Raw genomic sequence first — 15758 nt, forward strand, 5'->3', positions numbered from 1 at the left:
GTCCTGGAGAGTTTTGAAAGGCGCTTGGAAATTAAATGTATTATTATTATTATTATTAGTAGTAGTAGTAGTAGTAGTATTAAGCATTTAACCAGTCACGTTTCAGCCATCATTTGATAGCAGGGTCAGAAATCTACCTGGATGCCTTCACAATCAGTTCTGCAGGCTCTGGAGTATTAAATGTGTCGAACAACCTGTCGTTCTAACCAATCAGATTTCGAGGTGGCAACCCAAGGCCTTCAACTTCAAGGCATGCAACTATGATTGGCTAGTCAAATGACCGGCTCGTCACTATCCAATCATAGCGTCACTAGGCGCTAGCGATAAGATCATACTGGCCATCATACTGATAGAGCAGCAGCAAAGTGAAACCTGGCCAATGTAAGCACGTGTTCTCCGGAGACCTTAAACGCATCACAGACAAGTACCAAGACACTCTCCAGGAAACCTCACTGCCGTTTATTGCACTGCATTGCCAAGTCTCCGCAAATGGGCTAATTTGCAACGTTGACAGCAGCTAAGGGGTGTGGAGTAATGGTGCCACCATCGTGATGGGAACCGTGTGTTTGGAAGATGGCTCACAGTAGGTCAGGGATCTCTGGGAAATTCTGACAAGTTAAAAAGAAAGTGGAAACCTTTGACATTTATCACACGGGGGGGTTGTAAAGGTCATTGCTTCCTTTCTTCTTCCTGCCTCATCCTCTCTGGGCGCGTTATTGCCTCAGCATGGAAGTTTCAGGGGAGGGGGCGGAGAACTATGATGTCCGAAAAAGGATGTGAAAGAGCTTCTGTCTCTTTTCCATGCATTTATTGGACGTTATAGTCGCACCTTTTATTTTTCTTATGATATTCACTTACTGATAGATGGACAGATAGATAGAAAAATTGCCTAAAGTGTGTAAATGTGAGATGTGAGGTGTTATTGAAGGTATTAAATTAAAAATCAGGCACTTGGCCCTAAAGTGTACTTCAAATCTGCATTTAATTAATTGACGCTGTCACTCACACAGGTTCTTAAATCCCCTCAAAGACCAAAGCCTAATGCCAAAGCACGTTTACGTCCGGGCTTCCCTGCTATTTGTGCCGCAAAACTCTGGTGTGTCAGTTGCAGGACAACGCAATGATGAAGCCGCCTGTGAGAGGCACCCTGCTGTGATTTAATCAGTGGCGAGAATTGTCACGAGCCACGGTTAACTCGCTGCAACAGTCATCGAAAGCCATTTTCGCTAAGCTAATTTACCACATGTGGCTTTGGCCGCAAAACTGCAAATTAAAATTCAATAGTTGCTAATTGTGCTTCTCGTTCACGACACTGTCTTTCGTTTGCTACTTTGCCACAAATATCGAAAACATTCAACACACGCACACACACACACACGCACACACACACGCACACACACACACACACATACACACACACACACGCGCGCACACACACACACACACACACACACACACACACACACACACACACACACACGCGCGCGCACACACACACACACACACACACACACGCACACGCACACGCACACGCACACACACACACACACACACACACACACACACACACACACACACACACGTTTTCATGTTGGAATGCCCCCGTGAGGACACTTTAGGAAATGTCACGTAACGTCTTTAAAACATTGTTTGAAGTCTCCAAAAGCAATTTGGCCTTGGGGACCACGTTTTAGGTCCCCACTGTGTTGAACAAACGAGAACACATACTTGCTTACCCTGCTGAGCTGTCGTATCAAAGGACCCAATTCCAGCATCCATCGCATACATTTGCAGCCCCAGTCAAGTTTATTTTTTGGTCCTTTCCTGCTGAATATTCACACATGGCCACTTTCTTCCTTTGACAAGAAAATGCCAATTTGCACAGGGCGTGCAAAAACATATTTCATCCAATAAGCCAAATGCAAATAAGTGCAATCCAAAGAAGGTCAAACATATTCAGGAGCTTCAGTTAAAAAAAGGGTGAGTGAGAATAAGCCGTGGCTTGCCGTCCATTCCCGCATAACTTTAAATGGAAAATTGACTTTTAAATTGCTTCTTGATGTGATTGTAATTGTTGTGGCTCACATGTAAAACTTTTCATTTCAATTCATTTCCTGCATTTAAATATACAAAAAGAGATGTATTATGCAAAAATAACCACTTGTCACCAATAAAGCAAAGGGCCGCCAAATGCCATGATTGGCTAACAACCAGTCTCGAATGTACGCTACTTCTCTTGCCCAATGTCAGCAGTGATGGGCGAGAGCTCAGATCTTGTGAAGGCAAGATAGAAAATTGGCAGCATACGATCACAACAATAGATAGCAGCAGGCCAACCTCTATAACAGATGTTTGTGATGGTCTTTTCATGGAAAATGCTAATAGCAACACACACATGGATGATTGACAGATCAAATATTTTAGCCTCCAGTCCAGGACTTTCCAATCATCTTTTTAAGCACATGCAGATTACCTTCATCTTTAACAAAGGAAATGCAAAACTTGATTTACTGTCCACGGTTGACAAAACACACGCAAATAAACACTGCATCAAGCAAAATAGGCATACTGTATAGTAATGATTACCTTTAGAGCTGAATGGTGAGTATAGTTTTTGCTTTTTTGAATGTTGCTGTGCCGATGACCATTTTGTGTTTGGGAGCCTTTGACTGAGTGAGTTGCTTGTTCTGTAGCCACAAAGGGACATAAGTCTTCTTGTGCCGGTCCCAAGCCCGGATAAATACAGAGGGTTGTGTCAGGAAGGGCATCCGACGTAAAAGCTTGGCAAAAACAAACATGCGGATCAAACCTCTAAAGATGGAGGACACTGATTTGCTGTGGCGACGACCCCTTGAAGGGAAAAGCCGAAAGGAAAAGAAGAAGAAGATTGAAAATACACTTTATTTTGAAAATGTTAACGTGGGCGACATAAAAAAGATGCAAGTCCAAGCAGCAGGAATAAGGCACAGTGGAGAAAATTGTTTATTGTTTTGGATTAACATCTCATTACATGTGGCGGAGACGGATAAAGACAAGGTGTTTATCAGCGACAAAAGGTTTGGTTTGGAGGACCCGCTACATGTTGTTTTTTTGGGTGCTTTGGAATGAAAGGTCTTAATAGCTATTCTCTGATGTGTTATGACGAGTTGATTGGGCCTCAAGTCTGCTTTCATTCGCACGCAGGCCTGGCGTTGTTATGGTAATTCCGGTAAAGGAGATTGCATGTGGTTAGAGGGCTGGCGAGTTGCTACTGTCTTCCCGCAGGAAGAGCATCACAATGACAATAGGTCACGATAGCATGTTACGCACACACAGTGCATTATAAGTGACCACCGTGGTTACCTGAGCAACAAGATGGAAGCTGCAACATGACCCTTGGGGACTGTCGACACTTTGCGAACCTCGACTCATTTCACGGTTGCCATTAGCTAGAAGACCAGATCTGCTATTTGTGAGGCAAGCCGCTCAAAAAAATGTTTTATACAACACAGTAATTTATCAGTATATTGATACATTTCACAGCTTCTTTGTAAGAAGTGCAAGGTTAAATTATCCCATCAATCAGGCTCCAAAAATAACCTGCACAAGCCATATGTACAATTTGTAGAAAACATACAAGCAAGGGAACCAGCTATTAATGAAGTTTCTTGTGTGTCTGCCTGCATCTGTTGCAATATCACAACATCTAAGACGTACAACCCAGAGCTCCTTGAGACACTTTATGCAAAAAGCTATCAATTCCATCAAGCCATCAATGACGATCACAAACCTTCACTTTTGTACAGATGACGGCTGAAGAAACCTTCTCATCGATGGACCACTCCTGTACGACTGAGAGCAAACATATTTCATCCAATAAGCCAAATGCAAATAAGTGCAATCCAAAGAAGGTCAAACATATTCAGGAGCTTCAGTTAAAAAAAGGGTGAGTGAGAATAAGCCGTGGCTTGCCGTCCATTCCCGCATAACTTTAAATGGAAAATTGACTTTTAAATTGCTTCTTGATGTGATTGTAATTGTTGTGGCTCACATGTAAAACTTTTCATTTCAATTCATTTCCTGCATTTAAATATACAAAAAGAGATGTATTATGCAAAAATAACCACTTGTCACCAATAAAGCAAAGGGCCGCCAAATGCCATGATTGGCTAACAACCAGTCTCGAATGTACGCTACTTCTCTTGCCCAATGTCAGCAGTGATGGGCGAGAGCTCAGATCTTGTGAAGGCAAGATAGAAAATTGGCAGCATACGATCACAACAATAGATAGCAGCAGGCCAACCTCTATAACAGATGTTTGTGATGGTCTTTTCATGGAAAATGCTAATAGCAACACACACATGGATGATTGACAGATCAAATATTTTAGCCTCCAGTCCAGGACTTTCCAATCATCTTTTTAAGCACATGCAGATTACCTTCATCTTTAACAAAGGAAATGCAAAACTTGATTTACTGTCCACGGTTGACAAAACACACGCAAATAAACACTGCATCAAGCAAAATAGGCATACTGTATAGTAATGATTACCTTTAGAGCTGAATGGTGAGTATAGTTTTTGCTTTTTTGAATGTTGCTGTGCCGATGACCATTTTGTGTTTGGGAGCCTTTGACTGAGTGAGTTGCTTGTTCTGTAGCCACAAAGGGACATAAGTCTTCTTGTGCCGGTCCCAAGCCCGGATAAATACAGAGGGTTGTGTCAGGAAGGGCATCCGACGTAAAAGCTTGGCAAAAACAAACATGCGGATCAAACCTCTAAAGATGGAGGACACTGATTTGCTGTGGCGACGACCCCTTGAAGGGAAAAGCCGAAAGGAAAAGAAGAAGAAGATTGAAAATACACTTTATTTTGAAAATGTTAACGTGGGCGACATAAAAAAGATGCAAGTCCAAGCAGCAGGAATAAGGCACAGTGGAGAAAATTGTTTATTGTTTTGGATTAACATCTCATTACATGTGGCGGAGACGGATAAAGACAAGGTGTTTATCAGCGACAAAAGGTTTGGTTTGGAGGACCCGCTACATGTTGTTTTTTTGGGTGCTTTGGAATGAAAGGTCTTAATAGCTATTCTCTGATGTGTTATGACGAGTTGATTGGGCCTCAAGTCTGCTTTCATTCGCACGCAGGCCTGGCGTTGTTATGGTAATTCCGGTAAAGGAGATTGCATGTGGTTAGAGGGCTGGCGAGTTGCTACTGTCTTCCCGCAGGAAGAGCATCACAATGACAATAGGTCACGATAGCATGTTACGCACACACAGTGCATTATAAGTGACCACCGTGGTTACCTGAGCAACAAGATGGAAGCTGCAACATGACCCTTGGGGACTGTCGACACTTTGCGAACCTCGACTCATTTCACGGTTGCCATTAGCTAGAAGACCAGATCTGCTATTTGTGAGGCAAGCCGCTCAAAAAAATGTTTTATACAACACAGTAATTTATCAGTATATTGATACATTTCACAGCTTCTTTGTAAGAAGTGCAAGGTTAAATTATCCCATCAATCAGGCTCCAAAAATAACCTGCACAAGCCATATGTACAATTTGTAGAAAACATACAAGCAAGGGAACCAGCTATTAATGAAGTTTCTTGTGTGTCTGCCTGCATCTGTTGCAATATCACAACATCTAAGACGTACAACCCAGAGCTCCTTGAGACACTTTATGCAAAAAGCTATCAATTCCATCAAGCCATCAATGACGATCACAAACCTTCACTTTTGTACAGATGACGGCTGAAGAAACCTTCTCATCGATGGACCACTCCTGTACGACTGAGAGCTTACACAGACGATCACAAAGGTAAATAAAATGACTTTATTATACATGTATTATATACTGTTTATTTCTTTAATTACAATACCATAGCACATTTATTATACATAAAATAAGGTATATTGTGTGTAGTTTTAAGGCTTATTTAGTAGAAAATTATGTTTTATGGGGACCTGGGAACGGATTATTCTCATTTTAATGGTTTCCTATGTGGAATTAATGTTTGGAATACACACTTTTCACCTTACACACACTATCTGGGAACGAATTAAGTTTGTAAGCCAAGGTATCACTGTAATACAGGGGTGTCAAAGTCATTTTTTGCCGCGGGCCACATTGTAGTTATGGTTTCCTCTCGAGGGCCGTTATGAATTTGGGGAACCCATTAGAATGTTTAAATCCCTTCAAATATTACTTATAGAGCACACAGCAAATTAATGAATAACTTGTTTTCAAATCTGAAGTCAAGAATAATGACTTTTATTATGGTTGACAGCCAAAAATATGAAATTTTGGCTCAGATTTTAGCAATCATCGTGGAATTTAACAAGTTTGATTTGCTTTCGCGGGCCGAAAAAATGATGTGGCGGGCCGGATTTGGCCCGCGGGCCTTGACTTTGACACATGTGCTGTAATACATTTTCAAGTCACTACCCTGACTGAATCACGATCAACCACATCTGTGAAATTTCTACAATCAAGCCAAGGCCAACTAGTACGTAGAATTGCACTGAGCTTTCTTGGATAAACAAATAATCATTCAATTGATTATCAGGAAATACATACATGTAATTTCTTGGCTTTACACACAGTATAGTGTGTGAAAATGGAGTCCCCAATGTTCCCCAATGAAAACAAATCAAAACTATTGCCAAAAGAAGCCAAATAGTGTGCTTAAATCCTTCATAGAACCACCATGAAAGTAAGTGTCAATGTGTGGTTTTGACCTTTTTAACATACAACACTCTCACTGCCGATGATATCATCACCCGAGCTCGGCAAACACATCGCCGCCGCCATCTGCTCAGCCCTCGGGAAGTCCGTGGGCCACCCACGGATGCCCGTCTGACATCCCCAAGTCATGTCAGCCATGATAATAAGTGGCTGACAGCTGCCTGATGGACCCCGTGAGTCGTTTTACATCCAGGCTCTATTCTCAAACATCTATCCATCCATTATCGATAAGCACCTGCTGTACTCATTTGGCAACTGACTTAACTGACTCTGGGCAAACTCAAATTGACATCAATGGATGGTTTATTGACTTTCATGAACCTTGCAAGTTTGTTTTGGGGAGAGTGGGAAGGCAGAGATGTCTTCCTAAGGGTGGATGGCTGGGTGGACGGATGGATGGATGGATGGATGGATGGATGGATGGATGGATGGATGGATGGATGGATGGATGGAGTGTTCCAAGGTAGTGTATGCTCATACATACCTGTCAACCTTAGGTAATAGTTTCCCTTATAAATGATTACAATTCCCGTATAAAAGTTGTAGTACGACGTACGGTATTTGAAATTATAAAAAAACGCTAAGAAACGGGGAAATACAGACAGTTTACTGCGCATGTGCACATTGTGCCTTAATCAATCCGACTGTACGCAGCGAGAAAAAAATATATAGGGTGTATAAACAATTGAGGATTACTTTTGCTGTTTTGCCGTATAAACGTAGTGTTCAATTCGCATCGCGGAATCGTTACTCGTCACTCGAGTGTGTAGTGACACAATTTGGCCTGCAGATGACAGACTTTCAAGCAAATCTCAATGCTGTAGAAGCCGCAACGCTTGTGGTACATTATTGAGTATAAAAACCTTGCAAGAAAAGTGAAAATCACATATAGACAATCTTAAAAAGAACACCCAAAAAGATGACTAGCAATTAAAGCAGGCAAAATTTACGACTGGCATATTTACACAGTAAAGACAAAATCTTTTTTTAAATCGCTTTGAACAGGACTTACTTTTGTGATGCAGACTTTCTTTTTTTAACGAAATACAGACACGTGTACCAACGAGATGCCTAAAAAATCACAATCGCGTTTATGCAGGTGCTTCCTGCACATTGATCATGACTAACCCCGCTCAATAAAACCCGGAATTTTAGCACGCACTCAAACATGTATTAAAAAAACAAAAGCGTCCGGCCATAAAAATGCACTGGAAGGAGAGCTATGGCAGTGGATGACGCCAAAGAGAGGCGTGTGCACGCTACGTGAGGCGCACACGAATACTGGGGATGGAGAGAGAGCGAGGGGAGCGAGCGAGTGTGTGAGAGAGAGAGAGAGAGAGAGAGAGAGAGAGAGAGAGAGAGAGAGAGAGAGAGAGAGAGAGAGAGAGAGAGAGAGAGAGAGAGAGAGAGAGAGAGAGAGAGAGAGAGAGAGAGAGAGAGAGAGAGAGAGAGAGAGAGAGAGAGAGAGAGAGAGAAAATGTTGGCTACAGGAGTATAAGATCGATGCCACAGTTGGGCGGGAGGGTCACTTGATGGAAGAAAGGATGCACGCCGCTGCTCACGCTACTTTGCCGGGGTACCACAAAGCTATGCGGGCGTGCGCACGCACACACGCTGTCCTGATGACATACTCGGACGTCTTCATGAGTGAGTCTTGTCATCTTTCTTGGTGAGTTCCCTGTTATAAATAAGTAAAAAAAATGGAAGTTTGTGGATGATACGAGCAGAAGCGGGCTGCTGTTCAGCAGATTGGTATGGTGCATTTGCGGACTACCGTAATTTGTAACTTCCCCGAAATGTACAATGATTAATGACCACGTAGCGGTCTCTATTCTTCTCGCTCTTTTTTCATCCCTTTACTGGACCTCTCCAGAGGGTCTCGAGCGTCATCTGGAGAGGAGACGAGACTAGCGTTGGAGCTAAATCCTCACCCTCAGCCGCAAAAAGGGAGAAGCAGAAGCAGCCTGCACTTTTTGTCGGTCGCTTGCTATATTTAGAATTCAAATGAGTGGAAGTGTGAATGGGAGTTTAAATTGGCTTTTGGGATACGAGTGCCTCTCATCTGAGAGGCATAAGGCTAAATTTACGCTGCAGGTCCCGTCACGTGTCTATATCAAGTGCCTGAAGCGGGTTTTTTTCGAGAGGCTGTTTCCATGTACATTTTAGATGGCACCTTTTCAATATGACTGCACTTGCAGGGATATCTCTTATTGTGGGCTCTCTGATTTTGATATTTGGAGAAAGATTCTGGTAATTTTCACTCTTAACTCATACACTGCCAGACATGTGCAAAGATGTGTCCACTCCAGTGCCGGGGTTTTTGCCATTGTCACTTAAATTCCAGGACCCACAGAATATTGACTTTCAGGACTACATAAACATTTAATGGAGCGTAAGAAACCTTAGACTCTCTTCTTTCACCAGAAAAAATAGTTAATTCCTAAATTATATGGGTCTGGAGTTATATGACCTTGAAATGAGGGCTGTTGTTCAAAATACAATGCAATACATACATATTGGTTTATATAGCGCTTTAACAACAGCTGCATTGCCAGAGGTCTGGTCAGCGCTTTATCGGCACAAAAGCATGAAAAAACAAAACCCGAACAAATTCAGGAATGGCGCTCAAGGTCATATTTTAAATTTCCGAATCAATTTGTGAATGGCAGTGAATGATTTAATATTTATGATTAAACAAATCTTAATTTGAAATGATTTCGGTAATTTTATTTGTTTTGCACAACATATCAATCAATATTCAATAAATGAAGCTGTAATTTTACCAAAAGCAATTCCTAAACGAAAAAATAAATAAATATAAAAGTTGTCAATTGAAAAGAATATTCATATTTTCTAACTCATTCACTGATAGACACGCACACACGCACACACCCTGACCCTCTTTTGTTAACAGGTCAATCTCCCGATTTGTGTGTTAGGAAATAAGGCAGGCGTAGCTAATGATACGCTAACACGCCAACGGTCTTCCTGGTTGGGCTGCAGCTCTCCTAACGGTCATGTTTAATCAACCTCTCATTGGGTAACGGTCTCACAGTTTGGGGGGCGGGGAGGTGGATGCTCTGGAGGCACAAAGGGGTGGGAAGGGGGGGGGGGTCTCTTGGTATGAGTATAGTAGTAGTAGTAGTCGTCGTCGTCGTCGTGGTAGCCGCCACTGTGCACTCACAGACCATGTAATTGTGTTACGTACACTAATTCGCCTGATGCAATAATGCACTCGCTTCTGCTTCTGACCCACATTCCCCCCCACGCCCCACACCTCCATACAGGGCACCCCACCTGACCCCAGTTGCATTTAAATGACTCCTGCCTCATTGCCACTGATTGAACCAGAATGTAATCGACTGTTTCAAATATTGGTTTTGTTCCTGGACCTTCCTAACGGGCAACATGGTTGACACAGACTGATGTTCTCAATGATTTCACCGCCGCGCACGTCATTTGCTATCACCTCCAGGGTTAGGAAGACAAAGTAATACACTATCACCAAGGAGGCAGTGAGCTCAGAATAGATTAAAAAAGGAGATGAAACGACTACAAGATGAAATGATCAGTGAATAGGAGACATCAATAAATAATAATAACAGTATTCCAAAATTATTGTGGCATGTGGGTTAGTTGTAGTTGAGGTGTATTTACTCCGCTGCATTGGTCAAATGATGCAATTACAATGCTCACAAGGCAGTGGTGGAAAAATGAAAAAAAAAAATGATTATTTTGAATAAGGCCTTTTCCAAACAAGTAAATAAATGCTAAATGTTATTTCTTTTGTCATGAACTCATTCACTGGCAGACGATGTACAAAAAATGTGTCCACTCCAGTGCCAGGGTTTTTGTCATTCTCACTCAAATACTAGGACCCAGGAGAATATTGAGTTTTAGGACTACATAAACATTCAATGCAGCGGAAGAAACCTTCAACTTTCTTGATTCATTAGGAAAAGAGTTAAAAACGACAGTTGCTTAGACAAAACAGAAACACCCTTAGCCACACGTACCAATGGTCGATTTAGCGTACTGGTACTGGGACGCTAAGTCACACAAACGCACACCTCGTTGGTGTTTTTCGATGATATCCTTCTTCGACTCCGCCGTAATGTTTCTTCGTCTTAACACTAGACTGTGGCGGGGTCTTTTTTGGTCCCATAAGAGCAAAAGTACTCCACTCGATAACAAACCAAATCTGCACTCAAACAGAGGGGGTGTGGAAAATTAGTCCGCCAGCGTGGCGCTGTTCGACCGTGTGGTTTGGTTCGTCCGCCAGAAACTAGTTCGTCAGCCAAGATTAGATTCTCACGAAAAATTCATTAGCTAAAGCTTTCGTAAGTATCACTGTATTTATAAACATGTCAGAAATGCTGGTTCAAGCTGCAAAGTTTAATCAGTAAAGGCTCCATATTATCCAGATGGTCAGTATGTGTGTAGTCTGCTTTTGTGGTAGATGACTTCGATTGAAACTGCTCTTTCGTGTGCATGCTTGTGTGTGTGTGTGCGCGCATGCCTCATTTGCATCCAAACGGCAGCACACACCACATTTACCCAACAGCAACAGAATAATGACAAAATAAGCAATTGGATCGAGCGTCATTCATTGCCTTCTAGCTTTTCACCGCAGTGACTTTGTTTTCTTTTTTTCCTTCTTTTCCGGCAAATAAAAAAACATGATTGCTTTTTTTTCGTCCGCCACCGGCGACTTTTTATTGGTCAGCGCAGACTGTGATGAGCTTCAGGCCCCTCGCCACTAATCTCACTGCGAGAGCGGCAGCGGATGTCTAGCGGGAGCGGTTAAAATGGGCACTATGTCATGGCAACGTGCTCGACTTCTAATAAGCGCAGAATGCTCGGAGGGAGCGTGGCCGAGGCAAATGTGACACAGGGGGACAATTCCGACACATTGCCACAACACAGGCGGTAAAGCCCCCCCCCCTCCCTTCCCAACTAAATCGCGCCCCTAGCATCGCATGCCATTATCTGCACCCATATGCATTATACATGCAGATACAGGACTGTATCTGAAATTGCTGTTAGGAAAAGGCGGCCAGATGAAGGGCACAGTCGGATTTAGCCATGCGTAGCCGCTCCCCTCCCATCCGTCTTTCCTGGGCTCTGTCTCTGCTTGTCCATAAATCTCATTGGCGGTCCTCCCCGGTTAGCTGGCTAGCTATTAGCTGTCTAGCTGGCTGGCTGTCAACTGTCTAGCTGGCTAGCTGTTGACTAACTGGCTACCAATTAGCTATTTATTAGTTCTCCATTAGCAAGCTGGCTAGCTATTATCTGTTTAGCTGGCTGGCTGTTGGCTATCTGGCTATCTTTTCGCTACTTATTTGCTATCCATTATCTAGCTCACGAGCTATTAGCTGTCTAGCTGACTGGTTATAAGCTGTCTAGCTCTTGGCTATTTGGCTATCAATTAGCTATTTATTAGCTCTCTATTAGCAAGCTGGCTTGCTATTAGCTGTCTAGCTGACTGGCTGTAAGCTGTCTAGCAGGCTATCGATTCGCTATTTATTTGCTATCCATTATCTAGCTAGCTAGCTATTAGCTGTCTATCTGACTGGATGTAAGCTGTCGCGGTGGCTAGCTGTTGGCTATTTGGCTATCTATTAGCTATTTACAGGTATTTGCTATCCAATATCTAGCTTGCTAGCTTTCTATCTACTTGCGTTACTTCGGGGTTGAGTGACCGCTTCTGCATGTGGCTGCCGTTGCTCACCCACAGAATAAAATATGCTGTGAGTGTAAAGTGACCTTGATAGTGAAAGGCGCTTAAAAATGAAATGTATTACAGTAAAGTCTCGTTATATCGATATCGGATATATCGATAGTCCCGGTAATATCGATACTATTTCTATGCACGCACGGAGAAAATTACATGCAAACAGGGTCGGATATATCGATAGTCCCGGTTATATCGATATTTTTTCGGACTCCCTTGAATATCGATATAACGAGACTTTACTGTATTATTATTATTATTATTATTATTATTAATGTTGACCTCAAGCAGGCCTCTGCTGCCTGAGCTGAGTAGGCGACGGCATGGAAAGTAAAACTGACCTCCAGTTCTAGGGATGAAAACCCCAAACGAGACTCTTCTATAATTCAGTAAAGAAGAACGAAGAGGGCGTATGCATTTGTGGTCACACTGATGCATCACCTGCTACGCTGCATACCTCATCATTAACCTTTCTTAAGTGCATGAGTGTAAGGGGTGAGCCGTGGTCTACCCGGCCACAAAAGGATCTGTGGCTATTGCAGCTGCGGGAAATACGCAATGATTGTTTCAAATGGGAATGTGAGTACTCCAGCCTGAATATGAAGTCTTTTGTTGTAACAACTTGATGAAAAGGTGTCTTCCACTGTCATCTGTAATTCTTTTGAAGGTGCCGGATGTTTCACTTCTCAACCAAGGAGCTTCGTCAGCGAACTAAAATTTGCTGGTGGCCCGACCAGCAAATTTCAATTCACTGATGAAGCTCCTCCGATGAGAAGCAAAACGTCCAAACTAAAATCTGCTGGTAGCTCTGGCCCCTACGAGCAAATTTTAGTATGCTCACGGAGCTCCTCGGATGAAAAGCGAAACGTCCGAACTAAGATTTGCTGGTAGCTCGGGCCCCAACAGCAAATTTTAATTGGCTGACAAAGCTCCTCGGATGAGAAGTGCAACGTCAGATACCGTCGAAGTACAAATGACGGCCGAAGTAACATTTTCATCAATGGACCACTCCTGTACGACTGAGAGTTTACACAGACGTAATAACAACTTGGTATTAGCCATTTCGGTCACATTACTGTTTGCGACCAACGGGTGGCGCTGCCGGGCCCCGCCTGCAGTTGCACAGGTGTTGGTCGTTTTAATCAGTGGCAGTTCAAAGGACTAAGTTACATGGTTCTGGAGTTATACAGGGCACACAGAGATAAACCACCATTCACACTCACACTCACACAGAGGGATAATTTGAATTGTTCGGCCGCCCGATGATTGGTTAAAAACAAAACCCAATTTCCCCTTGGTGTATTTAAACTAGGACACATTTAACTGGAGTAATCCCACAGCTGATAAATTCAACCCATCGTTCTTCTTCTGACATCCAGCGGCACTTTACAAGTACAAGACCAGCTTTGTTTGAGAGAAAAAAGGGCACCTTTTGTCTTTTAGCCGCGTTGTCAAGCACGTATTAATCGATATATTTGCCTCTATGTTTATTTATTTGCTATCGATTTGCTATCTATTAGCTTTATAGCTGGATAGCTAGCTATCTATTAGCTATATAGCTATCTAACTGGCTAGCTACCTATGTATTAGCTATCTAGCTAGCTCGATAGCTAGCTATCTAACTCAGGGGTGTCAAAGTATTTTTTGCCGCGGGCCACATTGTTGTTACGGTTTCCTCCCACGGGCCGCTGTGAATTTGAGGAAGCCATTAGAATGTTTAATACTCTCCACATATTACATATAGGTCACACGACAAATTAATAAATACAGTAAAGTCTCGTTATATCGATATTATCGGGAGTCGGAAAAAAATATCGATATAACCGGACTATCGATATATCCGATCCTGCGGCATGTAAATTTTCTCCTTGCGTTCATAGAAATAGTATCGTAATAAGCAGTACTGTCAATATAACCGATCTCGATATAACGAGACTTTACTGTAACTAGTTTTCAAATCTAAAGTCAAGAAAAATGAATGTTATTGTGGTTTCCATACGACAATTTGAAATTTTCGTTCGGACTTTAGCAAGTATAATGGAATTTCAGAAGTTAGATATGCTTTCATCGGCTGAATAAAATTATGTGGCGGGCCAGATTTGGCCCCCATGCCTTGACTTTGACACCAGTGATCTAACTTATCCTGTGACTGTAACGCGACCTTTAGTTTTGAAAGGCGCTTGTAAATGAAATGTATTATTGTTATTATTATTACCTATTTTTTAGCTAGCTAGCTAGCTTTCTATCTATTTGAGTTACTTCCGGGTTGAGTGAACGCTGGCGCGTGTGGCTGCCACTGCTCACCCACTGCAAAACTTAGACTGTGACTGTAAAGTGACCTTGAGAGTTTTGAAAGGCGCTTATAAATGAAATGTATTATTTGTTGTTATGTGACCTTGAAATGAGGGCGGTCTTGGAATTGGAGTGAAATTGACAAAAACCCTGGCATTGCAGTGGACACATTTTAGCAAATTGTCTGGCAGTGAATGAGTTCACTGCCTTTTGGATATATGTGGGGTTACACTGGGTGCATCATATTTTTACAGTCAGAATCGGCCTTACAAATGGATTCGACTGACGCCTACAGGATGGGAGTGGTTTGACAATCGCTGTAACTTTCATGTTGTAGATTTTACCTGGCTGTCTACTTGTTGCTAGGAAGAATTATTGGTGCCCGAAAAACATTTGCAAAAACTAGCCATGCCCACTAGGACATTTGGGGCTGACGTTCACCGGGACAAGAACAAGGTGTAGAGACAAACTCACCCGGCGCACGACAAGAAGTAATGAGGATTAAGAGACGCGTCTTTTCATACACCGTTAATTTCATAATTGAATCGCTGCTCTGTATTCATTATAAATTTCACACCTCACTGCCCTTGGTGCAGACCGAATGGCTCATATCATGGAAATGAACCAAAGGTCAAATGTCACAAATGTCATTGTAGCAACGGCATATATATCCTGTGACGGTGTCTGCAGTGTTAGCATAAATGCTACATATTACAGTACAATGATACCTCGGTTTACCTCGGTTAACCCCTTGGCTTCTGAACTTTTCGAGCGTTACATTTATGAAAATTTTACCTTGGCATACAACCTTTTTTCGTACAAGGAGCCGCCTCAATGAGTGATGTGTCGTTCGCGAACGATCCCGTTCTTATAACAACAAAATGGCAGCCGACTGTTTTTGTCCTCTATTCCCTGCCCCCAGTCTTCGGTTAAAGCCACGTGATTGGTCAAGAACGCAGCAGTGAGGGGTGGGGGTGGTTTAAACATTAAAGAGACAGGCA

General features: G+C 42.6%; 1 protein-coding gene across 2 annotated transcripts in view; it reads left to right on the forward strand.

Moving 5' to 3' along the window:
- Nucleotides 1-8255: 8255 nt before the first annotated feature.
- LOC148890595 (plexin-A2-like) overlaps nt 8256-15758 on the forward strand; it is a 103658-nt gene continuing 96155 nt past the window's right edge. The window contains exon 1 of one of the 2 annotated variants that reach the window (XM_089011059.1): nt 8256-8400. The gene's annotated coding sequence lies outside the window, so the exon portion shown is untranslated. The remainder of the gene's footprint in view (nt 8401-15758) is intronic. The other variant, XM_089011060.1, reaches the window with a different exon arrangement.

Source organism: Hippocampus bargibanti, linkage group LG12 (assembly GCF_051943395.1).
Source record: "Hippocampus bargibanti isolate YZ-2025 linkage group LG12, ASM5194339v1, whole genome shotgun sequence".
Taxonomy (NCBI): domain Eukaryota; kingdom Metazoa; phylum Chordata; class Actinopteri; order Syngnathiformes; family Syngnathidae; genus Hippocampus; species Hippocampus bargibanti.